This window comes from Podarcis bocagei, assembly GCF_964188305.1.
Source record: "Podarcis bocagei genome assembly, chromosome: 5".
In the NCBI taxonomy this organism is placed as follows: domain Eukaryota; kingdom Metazoa; phylum Chordata; class Lepidosauria; order Squamata; family Lacertidae; genus Podarcis; species Podarcis bocagei.
In genome coordinates, this window is record NC_138129.1 from 99,005,658 (window position 1) to 99,023,898 (window position 18,241).

General features: G+C 40.9%; 1 protein-coding gene and 1 long non-coding RNA gene across 5 annotated transcripts in view; one reads left to right on the top strand and one right to left on the bottom strand.

Moving 5' to 3' along the window:
• The window catches only part of LOC308587144, a 173,094-nt gene that overhangs the window by 132,316 nt on the left and 22,537 nt on the right, over window positions 1-18,241 (top strand). The window lies entirely within an intron of this gene.
• RABGAP1L (RAB GTPase activating protein 1 like) overlaps window positions 1-18,241 on the bottom strand; it is a 161,143-nt gene that overhangs the window by 96,108 nt on the left and 46,794 nt on the right. The gene's annotated exons all lie outside the window — the stretch shown is intronic.

The window sequence follows — 18,241 nt, forward strand, 5'->3', positions numbered from 1 at the left end:
TACAGATGTTTTCGGACTACAACTCCCATCATCCCTAGCTAACAGGACCAGTGGTCAGGGATGATGGGCGCTGCAGTCTCAAAACATCTGGAGGGCCATGTTTGCCTATGCCTGTAGTAATCACTTCCTCTCCTCCCCACCCCAGAACAAGGCTGCAAGCTACCTTCTCCAACTTGAACTCATTATAAGGGAATGTGAGCCTCCAGTTGTTTACATGTTATTAGGAACAGGAAGCTTGCATTCTTCATCTCCCTGTGTTAATGAACAGCCTGGTCCTCTTGTGAGCAATGGTTCTGGAGATCTCCACCAACAGGGCAAGGATGCAAAGAATGTGATCACACTGTAAGGGTGGCTGTTGCTGCTCTTTTATTGGCTAAATCAGACAGTGCTTTCCTGCAGCCTTCCCTACTGCAGGGGAAAGGACAGGTAAAGTGGCAAAACCAGTGGCTGTGCTGCTAGAAATGTAAGTACCCTTGGCACTTCCCTACCACAGGCTAGCTGGCGTGATGTACCTAAGCTTCCTTGGTGGCAGAGCCCGTAAGCGATTATAGCAAGACCACAACTTGAGCACATTTAATTTGTGTGCATTCAGCTTCATGCTAATGACAAAAAATTTAAAAGGGGGTGGGAAGGGTTCTGGGGTAAATGACTTTGGCAATCCCATCGACCATCGAACCCGATGGGTTTTGATTGTACACAATTTTGGCTTTAAGCAAGATCCCCAGAACCAAACCCCTGTGTAAGTTCTGGGCTTACTGTATATCTCTTTTTTTCCTACACTTTCTCCCAAAGGAGCCAAGAACCAAATCTTGTTTCTAGCACAGGGTAACTTACATATGTGCAGCAGCACAATTTACATAGGGTTTATAAGAACATAGTTCCTGTAATGGATGTGCCTATGTGTAGAGTAGTTAAAGAGCAGCACAGGGGGAAAGTATTTATCATTATTATTCACGCCTTAATTACCTTTCTCCCACGCCATCTGAGGCCCGCTATTTTTAAAGAACTACTCTCTACAGTAATGCTGTAATTATCTTCCCCCAAAATAGATTGTCCTCATCCCTGCTCACACAGCTCTGCACATTTTAAAATTACCAATATATCTCTATGGAGACCTCATTATTATATTTATCTCATATAAGTGAGCTCAAATAAACACACACATATACATAATTTTAGAGTGTATGATGCTGGAAGGACTAAGTAATCAGGATCATCAATTTACATAATAAAATGTTTTTGAAAGTCAGTAAAATTATTTGCCATATATGGAATGAACAAATAGTAGAGCAACCCCACAGATGAAGCTTGCATATAGTAATGCTACGTGTGAGTCCATTTCTGGGCTGGAAAACAAACAGAAAATATTTGATACAAGGTGTGGCTTTCAATTCCCCTATGTCAAGACCCCCCAAGGAAGATTACTTGGTGATCTCACCAAGTGGTGTTCACAAGATGGTGTTTATCCTTTTTCTGTTTTTAAATTACTTAAAATATCCACTGTAGGCTCTCCCACACAAATACTTTATATTAAAAAAATACCTGCTTTCTTTATCCCTTTACAGTTCAACTGCCGTCATTTATTTCCATTCAATACCTTTATTCACCTTTTCATTCCTTGTACCCAGTAGCTGGCTGTAGCCATAGGATACCATGACCAAAAGACTAGCGCTTAGAAATCAAACCAAAATAATTTATTGCTGTTTATTTATAACTGGTGGCCTGTTATCTAGCATTACTCGGGAATTCTAAAAAGTCACTGCAGTTTTGAAATCAGTCGTTAAAATATTCCTAGAACCTGTGCTGAAAATCTTTGCCAGCAAAGTGGTTTCCCAGATGATCCATGGAGTAGTGATAAGGGGCACGGACCCAAATGCTAACAAACCTTAGAAACAGTGCAGAACAAATTCCTCAGGAAAGTGCTCTCGCTCCCCAATGGGACCGCAGCTGCTCTTCTTCCTGCTGAAGATGACGTGACAACAATACAGGCTAGAATTGATTACCTGTGCCTAGATTATGTGAAAAGACTTCAATCTCTTTTGGAGGAGAGATTCCCCACTATATCTTACACAGAACGGGAACAGACCAAATGCTGGAAGATTGGTATCTAACGCCTCTTGTCCCAATATCAACTACAAGATCTTCAGGTGACCATGAAGATGGATAAGAGGCACTTAAGAGACTGTCTCTTTAGGTCCTATGCAGAAAGGGATCTAACCATGACTGCTTCTACCAAGAGCTCACCATGGTTCCTACTTACCAAACAGAGCACGCCTGAATCAGATACCTGACAAAGCTCCTACTTGCCGTACTAAGAATAGCTTTTACAGAACTACAATTCCAATCGATGCCCTCGGCAGTGTTGGATGGACGGTACGGCAAAGTACATTACGAAGAGAGACTCTATGTGGATAACCTTGCGTGGAGGACCTGTGCCATTATTTATTGCAGTGCCCATTATATATAAAACCCCCATTTACGAATGGAACACATTTGAATAGGGTGGGAAGGGTGAAATGGCTGCTGAGCAACATCAATGACTTTGTTACTTATAAAGTAGCACTCTATGCACTGGCAGCTAAGATCAGGAGGAAGGAACTAGACAAAATAGTGGTCAACTGCAAAGGGGATTCGGATATTTAATTTGGCACATCTTACCTGAGAATCTTCTGCTATTCTATTCTATTTAATGCAACAAATAATCTTAGTAGCCGTGACTGCGGTTTTATTGTATGTCTGTGCCCGATGATTTTAATGGTTATTGTTGTTTGTTTGTTTTTTGTTCTCCTTCTGAATGATGCCATGGTCTATGGCTAGTGCAATAAAGTTTAATTGGAAATTGGAAATTATTTAAAATATTTCACTTCTGAAAGCTTCAGTCTGCCATCTTGATTCAGAATGGAGTCCAATTGTATCCAAACAGACAAAAACCTGCTCTTTGCTCTCAGGAACCATTTTATACAAAATTTTGTTTTGATACCTTAAGTGGTGTCCAAATGCACTGTAAACTCTCTCACACACACTTTCCTTTATGCATAAAAATGCATAAGTACTGCCACATCAGAATCCTCAATCTGCATGAAGTCAGAGCACAACCCTCACTGTAGTGCTTCATCACAATCCTGGATTTGCATGAAGTCAGGTCAGGGGGGAGGAACAAAAGTTGTATAACATGGCATGGGAATAAGAAGAGACACTGAGAGGAAATTGGCAGTTCTAAACAAAGACACCCACAATGCACTGCATTCCTGGTACCCTATGTTGTCTTCAGCATGAAGTTCCAGATTCAAGATAGCAATTTATAAGAGATATTCTAACAACAAGCAAACACCCATATATGCCCAACACACAGCAAGTGAACTTAACTGTCTCTGACAGGCTTGCTCTTAAGATTCTATTCATCTTCACAGTAACATAAACAGCATGGAGTATGCGCACAAAGGGGCTGGCTGCAGATAAGGAGAAAGGAGGAGGGATGGAAGTGGGAGTGGTGGACTGTAGGCAAAGAAGAGTTGAAAAAAAGGAGGAGGTGGGAAAAAGGGGGTGAAAGTGATAATGGCTGATGTGTGCAGAAGAGAAGAGAAGAGAAGAGAAGAGAAGAGAAGAGAAGAGAAGAGAAGAGAAGAGAAGGCATACAAATGGGGTGATCTGTGTGAGAGTTGGGAAAAGGAGGAGGGTGGAGGAAAAAAGGAAGGTGAAAATGCGGGTGCAAAGGGAGTTGCAAAAAAGGAAGAAGTAAGTGCAATGGGGTTGAAGAAAGCAGAGGTATTAAAAGGTTTGAAGAATAGAAAGGGATGGCGGCTTAGTAGTTGCAAGGAGGAGGAAGATGCGGGAGACTCCATGGGGTGGTTGCACAAAAGGAGGGGAAAGAGGCATGAACATGGGGGGCGGAGAGGTGAAAACAAGTGTGCAAAGCGGGGCTGCAGAGCAGAAAAGAAGTATCTTCAGAAATGGGGTTGGGGAAGGTGAAAAACAAGCTTAGTACAGTGGTACATCTGGATGCGAACGGGATCCGTTCCAGAGCCCCGTTCGCATCCTGAAGCGAACGCAACCCGCATCTGCGTGTGTGAGGGTCGCAATTTGCCGCTTCCACACATGCGTGTGACGTCATTTTGAGTGTCTGTGCATGCGTGAGCAGCAAAACCTGGAAGTAATGCGTTCCGTTACTTCTGGGTTGCTGCGGAGCGCAACCCAAAAATGCTCAACCCAATTTAAAGTACTTACAGATGCAAAAGAAAGAGGGGGATTTGCCCTGCCGGACTTAAAATTGTACTATGAAGCAGCAGCGTTCTGCTGGCTGAAAGAGTGGATGCTCCTCGAGAACACAGATATCTTGGATTTAGAAGGTTTCAATAATGCATTTGGTTGGCATGCATATCTATGGTATGATAAAATTAAAGTGCATAGGGCCTTTAAAAATCACATTGTTAGAAAAGTGTTGTTTAATGTATGGATAAGATATAAAGACTTGTTGGAAAATAAAACCCCTAGATGGTTGTCACCTTTGGAGGCTAAGGCATTGAAGAAACTCAATATGGAGGCCGGATGGCCAAAATATTGGGAAATTTTGGAACAAGATGGAGATAAATTGAAATTACAGAGCCATGAGAAATTGAAACCAAAAGTACAAGATTGGCTCCATTATTATCAAATAATGGAGGTTTATAAACAAGATAGGAAAATTGGCTTCCAGGTGGAAAAATCAAAATTAGAGACGGAATTGTTAGAACCCAATACTAAGAATTTGTCAAGAATGTATAATTTGCTGCTGAAATGGAATACACAAGATGAAACAGTTAAATCGGCTATGATTAAGTGGGCACAGGACATTGGTCATAACATTATGTTTGCTGACTGGGAATGGTTGTGGAACACTGGTATAAAATTCACGGCATGTAATGCCTTAAAGGAAAACATTATGAAAATGATCTACAGGTGGTACATGACCCCAGTCAAGCTAGCAAAAATTTATCATTTGCCTGATAATAAGTGTTGGAAGTGTAAAGAAACTGAAGGTACTTTCTATCACCTTTGGTGGACGTGCCCGAAGATTAAGGCTTTCTGGGAAATGATATATAATGAAATGAAAAAGGTACTTAAGTGTACTTTTCCTAAGAAACCAGAGGCCTTTCTCTTGGGCATAGTCGGCCAATTGGTGTCAAAGAAAGACAGAATTTTCTTTACGTACGCCACGACAGCAGCAAGAATACTTATCGCAAAGTATTGGAAGACACAAGATCTACCCACCTTGGAAGAATGGCAGATGAAAGTGATGGACTACATGACATTGGCTGAGATGACTGGCAGAATCCGTGATCAGGGGAAGGAGACGGCGGAAGAAGAATGGAAGAAGTTTAAAATTTACCTTAAGGACTACTATAAACTGCATGAATGTTAGAATGTCGAGGTTTTGAGAAAGAAAGGGTTACAGCGATATAAGATTAGAATGAAGGAAAGATTAAGAGGACAGAGGCTTGACAGAACTATTTAGAAGTTGCTGAAAAACTTTGGACATTGGGATACAGAAAGGGGAGGTATGGGGGAGTCCGAGAAACAAGGTTTATGAAAAAAAGGGTACGAAACTATACATGTTTGTATGTCTTTTTATATGTTTGTATTGTTTTAAATTTTTTTTTGTAAAACCAATAAAAATCTTTTTTTTAAAAAAAATGCTCAACCCAAAGCTACTTCAACCCAAGGTATGACTGTAGTTGCATGGGATGTTAAAGTGAGGGGAATGGCAAGGGGTTGGTGAACGGTGGAAACAGGCACACAGACCCTATATAACAAATTTAATTACATATAAGTGGTATAATAATAGTTGGGTTGGCAATTGCTACCAGCTGTTACTACCACGTACGTTTAAGATGATGCTACATAACATAAATGGTGATTTTGTTGCTTTAAGAAAGTTTCTATGAACTTGTTTTAGTTCCAACCCCTATAAAAATCCATAAACCAATTCCCCTTCCTAGCTTCACCACCCTTCCTAGCTTCATTCACAGGCTTGTTCAGAGGAATGTCTCCTAATGGACCAATCTTAAACTGGCCATTTTGGATGTTCTTGCCTTGAATGCTAGGTTCAACTGTTTAACTGAAACCTCAACTTACATAATCCTCCTTAGCAACTGACAGTTTAAATGGCACTTGAGCAGGCTGCCAGCAGAACTCACTTACACAATAAAACTCTCAGGCTCTAAATTGGGAGCATAAAAGGCTAGGGTTTTTTCTTCTTCACCCAGGTAACTATTTTCAAACCAAACTGTGTCACATCATAACATTCTTACTTTTAAAATTTACTGCATCTGGGTTTCTCTATACCAGTGGGTCCCCAGATGTTGTTGGACTACAACTCCCATCATCCCTGAGCTCTGGCCTTGCTAGCTAGGGGTGATGGGAGTTGTAGTTCAACAACATCTGGGGACTCACAGGTTGAGAAAGGCTGCTCTATACCCTTCCAACTGTCCCAGCAAGTGTCAAGATAGAGACTATCTGGGAATGTCAGTATGATGGCTGTTACACTGATCTAGGGCAGCGCAGCTCCCAGAATCACCATTCAGAAGCATTGTCTTAAAGCATATGATCATCAGCAATGACTCCATTTAGGGTTTTTTTATTAATAATTTTTATTAAATTTTCAAATTTTACATTTCAAACTAAACATCTTTTATGATACCATACATTCATTGACCTCCATCCCTCCCCTTCCAAGGTTCATTTAACTTATCCACCATTCTTGCTTATTTTAATATATCTATCTAATTTAATTCTCCTATCAGTTCAAAATACAGTGGACACTCGGGTTGTGAACGTGATCCGTACGGGAGGCATGTTCGCAACCTGCTGCGTTCGCAACCCGCAGCACCACATCTGCGCACACGTGGGTCGTCATTTGGTGTTTCTGCGCATGCGCGAGTGCCAAAACCCAAAAGTAACCCATTCCAGTACTTCTTGGTTCGGCGTGGTGCGCAACCCAAAAACGTGCAACCTGAAGCATCTGTCACTCGAGGTATGACTGTACTGTTGAATTACTTTAATACAGCCAGCGTTTTTAACTGTGCATAATTATTTTCAATATACTCAACAAAAAAATTCCACTCCTCTTTGAATACCTGTTCTTCTTGCTCTCTTATTCTACTTGTTAGACCTGCTAATTCTGCATATTCTATCATCTTAAACCACCAATCCTCCTTACTAGGGACCTCTCTCGCTTTCCATTTTAGGGCTAACAAGATCCGAGCCACTGTTGTTGCGTACATGAATAAGTTCTTCTGACTCCTGGGAACTTGTGTCTGAACAATTCCTAACAGAGATGCCTCTAGGGTTTTTTTTTTTTTAGGAAAGTTGTTTTAAACACCTTTTTCATCTCATTGTACAGTGGTGCCTCGCAAGACGAAATTAATTCGTTCCGCGAGTTTTTTCGTCTAGCGAATTTTTCATCTTGTGAAGCACGGTGTCGGAAAAGTTTTGGAAAAGCTTCAAAAATCACCAAAAAACTCAAAAAAGGCTACCACACCGCGTTCTATGAGTTGCTCCTCGAAGTCAAGTCACAACTGTATTAACGGTGTTAAGAAAAAGGAAACAAACTTGCAAAAAACGCAAGACGTTTTCGTCTTGCGAAGCAAACCCATAGGGAAATTCGTCTTGCGAAGCAGCTCAAAAACCGCAAAACCCTTTCGTCTAGCGAGTTTTTCGTCTTGCGAGGCATTCGTCTTGCGGGGCACCACTGTATATCATTTCCCAATAAGCAATAACTCAATTTAGTGGGTGGGTGAGACTGCTGGGCCAATGAGCCTTATCGTATGGCAGCAGCAAACTGGTGAGTAGTTCTGACAGCTGAGGAAGTGGCAGGGAGCTTACCAACTTTAGAGATGCAATAAGCTGCCTCTCCTACAGAATCCCTATGTGAGCTGATCTGTAATCTGTGGATGAAGGGTGGTATGCAAATTTAATAAATAAATACAGTAATACCTCCACGAACGTCCGCCCCGTCGACCGTCCATTTCGGTGAACATCCGCAGCAAACCCAGAAGTACCGGAACAGATTACGTCTGCGTTTGCCACTCACGCAGAAACGCTAAATCGTGCTTCACGCAGAACAGCACTTTTGTGTCAACATCCTTTTTGTGGAGCATCTGGGGCTCCGGAACAGATCCCGGACTCAAAACAGGGTACCACTGTAATAAATATATTTTTTGCCACAAACTGTGGCGAGAGCCGCTATCTCAAAAGCATGGTAGTTGAATTAATCAATACTCATGAAGTCTATACGCAACCTTCAAGTTCAAAGGAGAATCCCTCTGAGTAACAGGCACTGGGGAGCAGCAGCATGAAATGGCTGTAACCTTCTTGCCCTGTAACTATTGGACACTGTCAGAAATGTGATGATGGGCTAGATCCAACAAAGCTATTCTTTTCACTCCTATCCGATTCCCATCAAATTAATTTCATTATACTTATACATATATGGAATTGTCTACCATGGATCCCTAGTTTGTTGCTGAAACGTCTGGCACATGTACTAGGATATACAGTTCATGCAGGGCACTGACCAAAACTGACTGGCTTTTTCATGTAAACAGAGAACATGGCTTAACATACAGGTTGTTGTTTTTATTTTGATTGTGTATTTTGTGGTTTTATATTTTGATTTTATTCTGTGAAGCACCCTGAAACCTGTGGGTATAGGGCGGTATATAAATTTAATAAATAAATACCATACCTTAAAATGGTAACAGGGAGCAAGCTGACTTTCAGGGACACCTGAACATCTTTGATTATTCTTTAACTGAGGGACCCCCGAAAGGCATCCAAAGAACACTCGGGTTTTGTGTAAGGCAGCCTGAAACCCACTGACCTTTAGGGCAAACATTTTTTCCTTGAAACTTGAACATCTCCCAGATCATTCAAGACTATCCAGAGAAGTGCTGTTAGTTGTCCACCATGTTACAGAGGCTCACTGGCCTCAACTAGAAGTTGGGCATTTAGCGTACTAGTCCCATGCTGTGGAACACTCTTGCAACAGAGATCTGGCAGATACCCCCACTTTTGACTTTTGAAGACTTTTCTATGCTGACAGGCCTATGATTGCTTCATATTATTTTTAAATATTTTATGTACAGAGTCCTAATGTATTGTGGAGAGAATAATATATGATGCAGGTGGCGCTGTGACTAACCACAGAGCCTAGGGCTTGCCGATCAGAAGGTCAGTGGTTCGAATCCCTGCGATGGGGTGAGCTCCCGTTGCTCGGTCCCAGCACCTGCCCACCTAACAGTTAAAAAGCATGTCAAAGTGCAAGTAGATCAATAGGTACCGCTCCGGCGGGAAGGTAAACAGTGTTTCCGTGCGCTGCTCTAGTTCACCAGAAGCGGCTTAGTCATGCTGGCCACATGACCCGGAAGCTGTCTGCGGACAAACGCCAGCTCCTCGGCCAGTAAAGCATGATGAGCGCCGCAATCCCAGAGTCGTCCGCAATTGGACCTAATGGTCAGGGTCCCTTTACCTTTACTATATGAATACTTTATTAAATAAATAAAATATTAAAGACACATGTAGTAGAATTCTTCCAAACACAGGTTATAAGAAGCCACAAATGCAGATGGCAGCGACATTAAGGTAAGAGTGCGCCAACCTACTTTGTGAGGTTGTGAAAACCTGTCAGTGATATCCTGGCAAGCTGGCAGCGGAAGAAATGAGTATAGCTTGCTCTTTTTTCGTATGGAGAAAATGTATACACTTCAGTGGCGTAGCGTGGGTTGTCAGCACCCGGGGCAAGGCAAGTAATTTGTGCCCCCTAACCCGTGGATTTGCGCCCCCTAACCCGTGGATTTGCGCCCCCTAACCCTAACCCCCAGATGTTGCGCCCGGTGCGGGCGGCCCCCCCTGCACCCCCCACGCTACGCCACTGATACACTTTCCACAAAAGTTTAGTATATTAAAAACATTACCTTTTCTTATCCGCCTGACCAGCCCTTTGTGCACATTCACTCAGTTTACAAAAGTTGAGAGAGATTTTTTAAATATCAGTGATTTACTATGTCACTTAAACGTGACATGTATTGGAAAAGATAACACAACATTAATAGGATTAACTTCAACATTTCACTTATTTGAAAAATAGAATTACTTTGCCAGTGCTATAATCACCTTTAATTGAAATGACACATTAGCTAAATTTATTCATGTTACTTAAAAGCATAATTTTTAGAATTGAATAATCCTTCTTAGTGGCAGATCAATGTCATTTCCAGTTAACGGCTACTAATATGAGATCTTTAATTCTGCTCTAAAAGCCCCACATCTTCTGCTTTTCTTTTCTTTTTCTTTTTTCTTTTGAAAGAAAATAAACACATTCACTTAAATTTAAAGAAAACCAAAATTTATAAAACCACCACACCAAATCCTCCAAAAAAATTAAATAAAACCTTAATAGTAAATTTACAACTTTTTCTGCTAGGAGAAACAAATAAATATGTAACAACAAGTAACAACTGGGTGTCAACCATGATGTCTGCCTCAACACCAAAATCTTCATGCAAAACCTATTATTTTAAAGGCAGTTCCCTAAAGGTACTTTCCCTACATGTGGCTCAACAAAGGGGCAAGAGGATAAGAAAGCCAAACACAAACATTTATAGGATGGGAGTTCCCCAATTTATGGCCCAGGGCACCACCCCCTGCAGTCCTGTGGGTAGTGGAGCGCCTAATGCCCAAGAAGGTTGGTAGGGTTGGATATGCTCATTAAGATACTTGGGGCCTAAATTGTCGAGTGCTTTAAACACTAATGTGAGCATCTTTAAATCTGGCCTAGAAAGAAGCCCAACCGGTGCAGCTGTTTTAACTCAGGGGTTATATGAATTCTAAATGGACAGACAGCCAGTAACCTGGCTGCCACAATTTACACCAGCTGAAGTTTCTTCAAGGGCAGCCCCATGTAAAGCATATTGCAATAGTCCAATCTGGAGGTTACCAGACCATTGAGTACAGCAGCCAAGTCATCTTTGTCCAAAAAGGACCATAGCTGATGAACCAGTCATAGCTGGAAATAAGCACTCTTAGCCACCCTGGCAACCAGAGCCTCCAGTGACAATGTTGGATCCAGTAGTACCCCCTAACCTGCTGCTTCTGGGGGAGCGCAATCCCATCCAGAACAGGCCATATTCCTACCTCCCAGAATGAAGAAGACAGAGGATTCAGCTTCAATTTACTGATCCAAATCCAGCCCATCACCGCCTTCAAGCATCAATCTAGCACCTTATCCGCCTCTCCTGACTCAGATGGAACAGATTTAAAAATAGAATATCAGGCAGAGTATGAAGCACTGAGTAGATACAAAGAGAGGCTTGAGAGATACTGCGTTAGATCACCACATTCTCTTAGGGAAAGGTCAGTCAAAAGATAAATCCTTCTTGAATGCCAGAACGCAAGGAGCCAAGTGAATGTGAACTGCAAGAGTTCCACACCTACGCGGCAGCCACCAAGAAGGTCCCATTTCTTATGCTTGCCAACCTAAGCAATTTCACTGTTGTGCACGCAAACAGGAACTTATATTTTAGGTGGGGTCATAACAAAGTAGGGAGTCCTTAGGCCTCTAAATTTACTGGCAGCCAGTGCAACTGGTACCAAAGTGGTACCACATGATCAGAATACAAGCCACCATTATTAGCATCCTGGCTAAGGCCAGGCCCTGCTGCTCCAGATAGGGATACAGCTGGCATGCAAGCCTGGGTTGGTAGAATGCACCCCTGGCCACTGCCACTATCTTTGCCTGCCCAGACAACAATGACTCCACCAGCATCCCAAGCTGCACACCTGGTCCTTTGCACTCCTGAAACCTGACGCTGCATCACCGTGAATAAGCCCCACTGCTTAAGTTATTGTGGGCAATATTGTAAGAAGGACTGTGAAAGAAATACGAAAGAGACTGAGTTTCAGGCAACTGAATCTCAATGGAAAGGGCAGATGGTAAAAAGCCCTACAGAAATAATATTGCTACCTATAGGACATTCTGTTACCACTTCCTAGGTGTCTTCTGCAAGCTAAAACTATACAACCTATCACATATAATAGGCTTAATTAATTTCAAAATGGACAGATTTAACCTCCAACCAACAGGTTTAATTAAACTAATCCTCTAATTACCTGTCTTTCATCTTTTTCTTCCTTTTACAGACTTCACCTGCTTTTCTCTTTAATTAAGATTATCTCCAATTCAACAGGAAAAAGTAGCATGTTAAAGTGTGCCAGGAAAGCCAACTTGAGTAAAATATTGGGGGGAGGCAGGTGAGCCCTGCCCCACTTAATCGACCACAAGACACAGCACATGCATAGCATTTGAATGGCACTATCCATCAACTTTGGGGGGGCGGCCTCCTCAAATATTTTATTTGGGGGGCGGCGAAGGGACCTTGGTCTCCAGGAGTTGACTTCTATGAAGTGTGCAGTTTGCTGAGCAATGACACATTTGTTGAAAAGATGCACAGCTTCTTTTTGGTTTCGAGAAAATCTATTTTAGGAATGAGCTAAAAATAGTTTTACAGTTTTGCATGGTGGTCATATATACATTTTCCTACAAAGAGATAAAGACAGCGTTTCAGGACACATTAAAACAGGAACTTTTGTACTACCTCAATACTTTGCATTCTTGACCTGATCTCTAGGATCTGTGCTCCTGTTTCCCGATCTCCATAAAGTTCTTCCCTATCCTCAGCTGCCCTCCTTCTCACCAAGGGGCTGCCATGGAGGGAGAGACTACCAGCTCTTACCTGGGATCTTTCCCTTGATCTCCCAGCCCCTCACCCTGGGAGACCAACATTTCCCTGTCTCTCACCCAGGGTCCTCCATCAACCACCCACCACCTGCATGAGTATACAATCTCTAGACCTTAATAAAGGCCCCAAACATAGGTCTTCCAAGAAAGAAGAACATACAAAAAAACAAAAAAGGGAAACAAAAATAAAACGGACAATAAAAGGGAAAAAAGAGTGAAAAAACATAAGAGAAAAAGAAACATTAGAAAAAGATACAAAAGCAAAACTTCCAATTTTCCATCAGCGTGTTACACTCTCTCTCTCTCTCTCTCTCTCTCTCTCTCTAACATTCTATCTTCTCCACCTTCTGTTAAACAATATTTCTTTTAAGTCAAGGTGTCTCAGAATCAATCATTTCGTTTTCCCTAATTGTTATTGTTATTGATAAATGTCAACCATATTTTGCTTTTAACTTTACCTCCATTAATTCCCATCACTATTATTCCGTACTGAAGTCTCTCCATTGTGATCACATATTGGGCCAAAATTCCATAATTTCTTTTCTTCTTATATATCAGGGTGGATAAAAATCAATGGTTTTTAAAAAACAAATTAATTAAAAATCAGATTTTTTTATATTAAAATTGGATTTTTAAAATAAAATGCTTTTGGAGGAAAAAACTTTTTAAATATAGTTTTCTATTTAAGTTACATTATAGTCCAAAGGCTATTAATCAGGAAATAAGGATTTGTTTAAGTTTTTCATGTGTGCTAAAACTGAGTCTAAGTTTTATTTTTATATTATTGTTTAACAACATCAGTTAACAAACATGGATACATATGATATAATGTTATTGTTTTAGTTAAATAAATTGTTTAAATTGTCATTAAGAAAATAATTATTTTTCTCCTTCCAATAAAGTACAGCTAAAATGTTGTCCAAATATAAACAGTTAACTTGTTAAACCTCACAATAATTTCATAATTATTGGTCTATATATTTCTAATAGTATAACCAAATCAGTAATTTTTTTATATAACCGTAAAAACTACTCTGAAAATTTATTATTCCAAAAATGAAACCTTCATTTGGTTTTGGATTCAGGTAGGTAGCTGTGTTGGTCTGACGCAGTCGAAACAGAAATGATATTTTTTTTAAAATGTCCAGTAGCACCTCTAGGGAGTTTCATTTTGTTTTTTTCCAGTCATCTTCCAGAGAGAGTACCATAACTTTAATGGCATCATTCTCTGAATTTGCTCCAGGTCTAAAAGTTCTCTTTTACTATTAATGGACTTATAATCACACTATAATCAAACATGCAAAATCCTCTAATTAAATAACTACATGCATATTTTCTAAAGATGTTCCTCAGAATTTTGCTACCAGCCCCTTTAGGGGATTTTACCCAGGGTGATATCCAAGTAAGGTAAGATCAAAGAGATCAATGGGCTTAAGTTAAGGCCCATATTTTTCAACGAGTCTATTCTGAAGATAACTAGCATTCAATATCAGCCTCAGTCTACCCAGTTAATACAATTTGCAGAATACACTTTTATGCTGTGAACAGCTAATCTACTTCTCATTTCCTTCTTTCTTTAACTAAATTTTAATACCAACTGAACATTCAAAATTGTTATCTGATTAGACTGAAGAAGAAAATTTATCTTAGGAAACAAGATAATGTTCTATACTGATTTTCTACTGAAATGTTACATTCATCTAATGTTCTAATGGTGTCACAAAATCCTTACAAACAGCAGGTCATAACTGTTCATATAAAAACTATTTTCTGAAATATAAATAAAAAATTAAATATCTTGCTGGCCCAATGGGCCTGTATGCAGTTTTATTCCCAGACTGTTCTGAACACATTTCCATAGCCTTGTTCTGAGACTTAGAATATTTGTGAACGTTTCATACCATCCAGTTCAGATCATGTGATGGTGAAGGGCCTTCACCATCACAAGCACAGTGCACTAAAGATATATTAGCATGAAAGATTAATGGAGTAAAAAATCCAGAATACATGACACACTATTAAGGGTCTGACGATGTAACTGACAAACGTTACCATGCCCTTTCTAGCTGTAAAGACCCAGTAACTCTTTGTTCAGAGAACACTACAAAGTTGTTGTGTGAGTCAACATAAAAAGTTTTTACTTTCCATAGGTGGCCAAATTAAACCCTGATTTCCAAAACCACTTCAAATTGTTTTTCTAGACTCCATGCAATTTAAAGCAGCCATCTTCCTCTGCCTGGGGGCTAGATTTCAACATACACACCCACCTGTGACATTTTATTTTCCACCTACACAGTGCATGCTTATTTTTTAAAACAAAACTTCTTACATGATCCATAAAGTTCCCACATTAAGACTGCTTACCCCTCCCTTAAATTCGTAGAAGCAGCAAATACAGCCTTTAAAGACAGCCACACACAGAGAGGGCTGAAGCAAAACCTATTGCATTTGTGTTTTTTTGTCTGTGTGCTTCTCTGTTACATCTGAACCAGGAGAAGCTGTGACTGTTTTGAATCAGAACCTGGATGCAGTGGTGGGCTGGCTGAGGGTGAATAAACGGAGACTGAATCCTGGTAGGCAGTTCCCATGCCTGTGAGTTGGGGAGTTTATCAGATCTGGACGTGGTTGCATTCCCTCTGAAGGAACTGATACATAGTCTGTGAGTGCTCCCAGGTCCATCTTTATGACCAGAGGCCCAGGTGACCTCCATGGCCAGAACCAACGACTTAGACTGGTACACCAACGGCACCCTTTCCTGCACAGAGCTAACTTGGAGACTGCAATTCATGCATTGATAATCTCACATTTGGACCACTGCAATGCACCCTATGGAATGCAGTTAGCACTGTGGTCTAAACCACTGAGCCTTGGGCTTGCGACGGGGTGAGCTCCCATTGTTCATTCCCAGCTCCTGCCCACCTAGCAGTACGAAAGCACGTCAAAGTGCAAGTAGATAAATAGGTACCGCTCCGGCGGGAAGGTAAACGGTGTTTCTGTGCGCTGCTCTGGTTTCACCAGAAGCGGCTTAGTCATGCTGGCCACATGACCGTTAAAAATGTCTGCGGACAAACGCCAGCTCCCTTGGCCAGTAAAGCAAGATGAGCGCCGCAACCCCGGAGTGGTTCGTGACTGGACTTAACTGTCAGGGATCCTTTATCTTTTTTTAATACACCCTATGTATGGCCTTCCTTGAGACTAGTTTGGATGCCGTACCTGGTGCAGAACACAATGACCATGTTCTTGAGTGGAGCACCTGGACATGCACATATAAACCTGTGCTGAATGAATTGCACGGGCTTCTGCCTAGCTATTGAGTAGTATTCAGTCTTGTTACTAACATATAAAGCTCTGAACAATTCTGGACCAGGTTACCTGAAACATCACCTGCGCTTGTACAAATCTGTAAGATCATTTAGATAATCTGGAGAAATTTGACTAATGATACTACACTCTACAGAATATCACAAGGCAGTGAGTTGAAAATGGGCATCTTTTGCAATTGCCCGTGTATTGTGGAATGCCCTTTCCTCCGCAATAGGTGAACCACCATCCATCAGTTGCTTCAGACAACTTGTAAAAACAAATATTTTTGCCCAGGGTTTCCCTGACCCATAAGAATGAACCCTGTTTTACTGAATTCCTGATTTTATTATACTCTTCCAGAGGCTTTTATATTGTTTGTGTTTTGTGATACTGTTTTATTATTTTTACATTGTATTTTTGTATACTTTTAAGAGATTTTTAAATTTTAAGTAGTTTAGAACTGTTTTCAAACTAAGAATCCACAGAGAGTTCACTAATATATGAAGGGGTCAGACAACAAGGAAACTCCACAGCCACCACAATTATCTTGCTGCCCATGTCCTATGATTATTAGACAGTGTACATTAAAACAACAACAACCGGACAGGTCCTGCCACCAAGCTTAAAAACCAATCTGCTCTGAAACAATTCCCATGCAATACCAGTAAATTCACAACAGTAAACCATAACTAAAGCATGAACTACACATTTTAGGGCTACATATTTAAAACACCCAACCTCTTTAAACCAAACCAAACAGAAAGAGTAGAGAATACTATTTCTAGCTCCTGCATATCGGGGGGGGGGGAACCTTATCACAATGATCTCATTTGTATGGGCTTGTATACCCATTTTTTCCTTCTCTCAGATACACAATGTGAACACTATCTTTTGGTAATCTTTGCACTATATTTTGTCCCAGAGTTCTATTTCAGAAACAGTACTGGAACTTGTCTCAAATACTCTGGAATTTGAAAATTACTGAGGGTGACACCCAATGGTATCAACAACCCACATGCAAGGGACTTCTGTTAAAGGAAATTGGACTTACCCTTCCTCCCCTCCCACAACCTGGCAGCCCTCTGCACATACCTAAGGTCTGCTCCGGAGTTTTTGGGAACCCTCAGGAGCAGACTGGGGAGGTGCTGGGGGAGGAGAGGAAGGGGAAGCCTCATTGCATCCACTGGCACAACACTGGATCTTGCCCTAAGAAAATGTCTTTGATAATAAGGCAAGTGTTTCGCCTCCCCCATTGGATACACCAGGTATACTCAACACAAAAGTACATAACCTTTGGTGCAACCTTTGGTTCTAGGGAGAATTTCATTACAGTGGTGCCTCGCAAGACGAAAAGAATCCTTTCTGTGATTCTCTTCGTCTAGCGGTTTTTTCGTCTTGCGAAGCAAGCCCATTGACGGATTAGCGGATTAGCGCTATTAGCGGCTTTTAGCGGCTTATCTGCTGATCGGATCAGCTGATAAGCGGCTTAGCGGATTAGAAAAAGGGGGGGAGGGGAAAAAAACCAGCAGGAACTCGCAAGACATTGTCGTCTTGCGAAGCAAGCCCATAGGAAATTCGTTTTGCGAAGCACCTCCAAAACGGAAAACTCTTTCGTCTAGCGAGCATTCCGTCTTGCGAGGCATTCGTCTTGCGGGGCACCACTGTATTAGTGTTCTGGTAAAATAAGAAATTATAGGTCAGACATTTAAAATGTTATTTTAATATCTGGTACACATGTTAAAAGCAACAGTCAGAATGTGGCAGATTGAGCCAAAATCAGTATTATATAAATTACTGATAACTGTTGAGTACAATCCAGCACAAGTTAAGTCCCACTGATTGTAATGTGAACTGGATCATGCCCTACATACTTAATGAGTCCTCACAAATTGATTATGGAAGCACCAACGCAAGTCCCCTACAAAACCCCTTAATTTGTGAACCTCTAACAAGATTTGCCTAATACGCATTTAACACTGCAAGACGTACTTCTGTAAAGTCAACTCAATTTTTTATTTATCCCAAATTTAAAACAATGATTTAACAATATGCTAGGAAAACCATTAGGCACAGAATACAAAATGATCATTTTAAAAAATATACAGTGTTATATACATGCTGAGCTCATGCAAACTGCGATACATTCACAACTATATAACTAAAGTG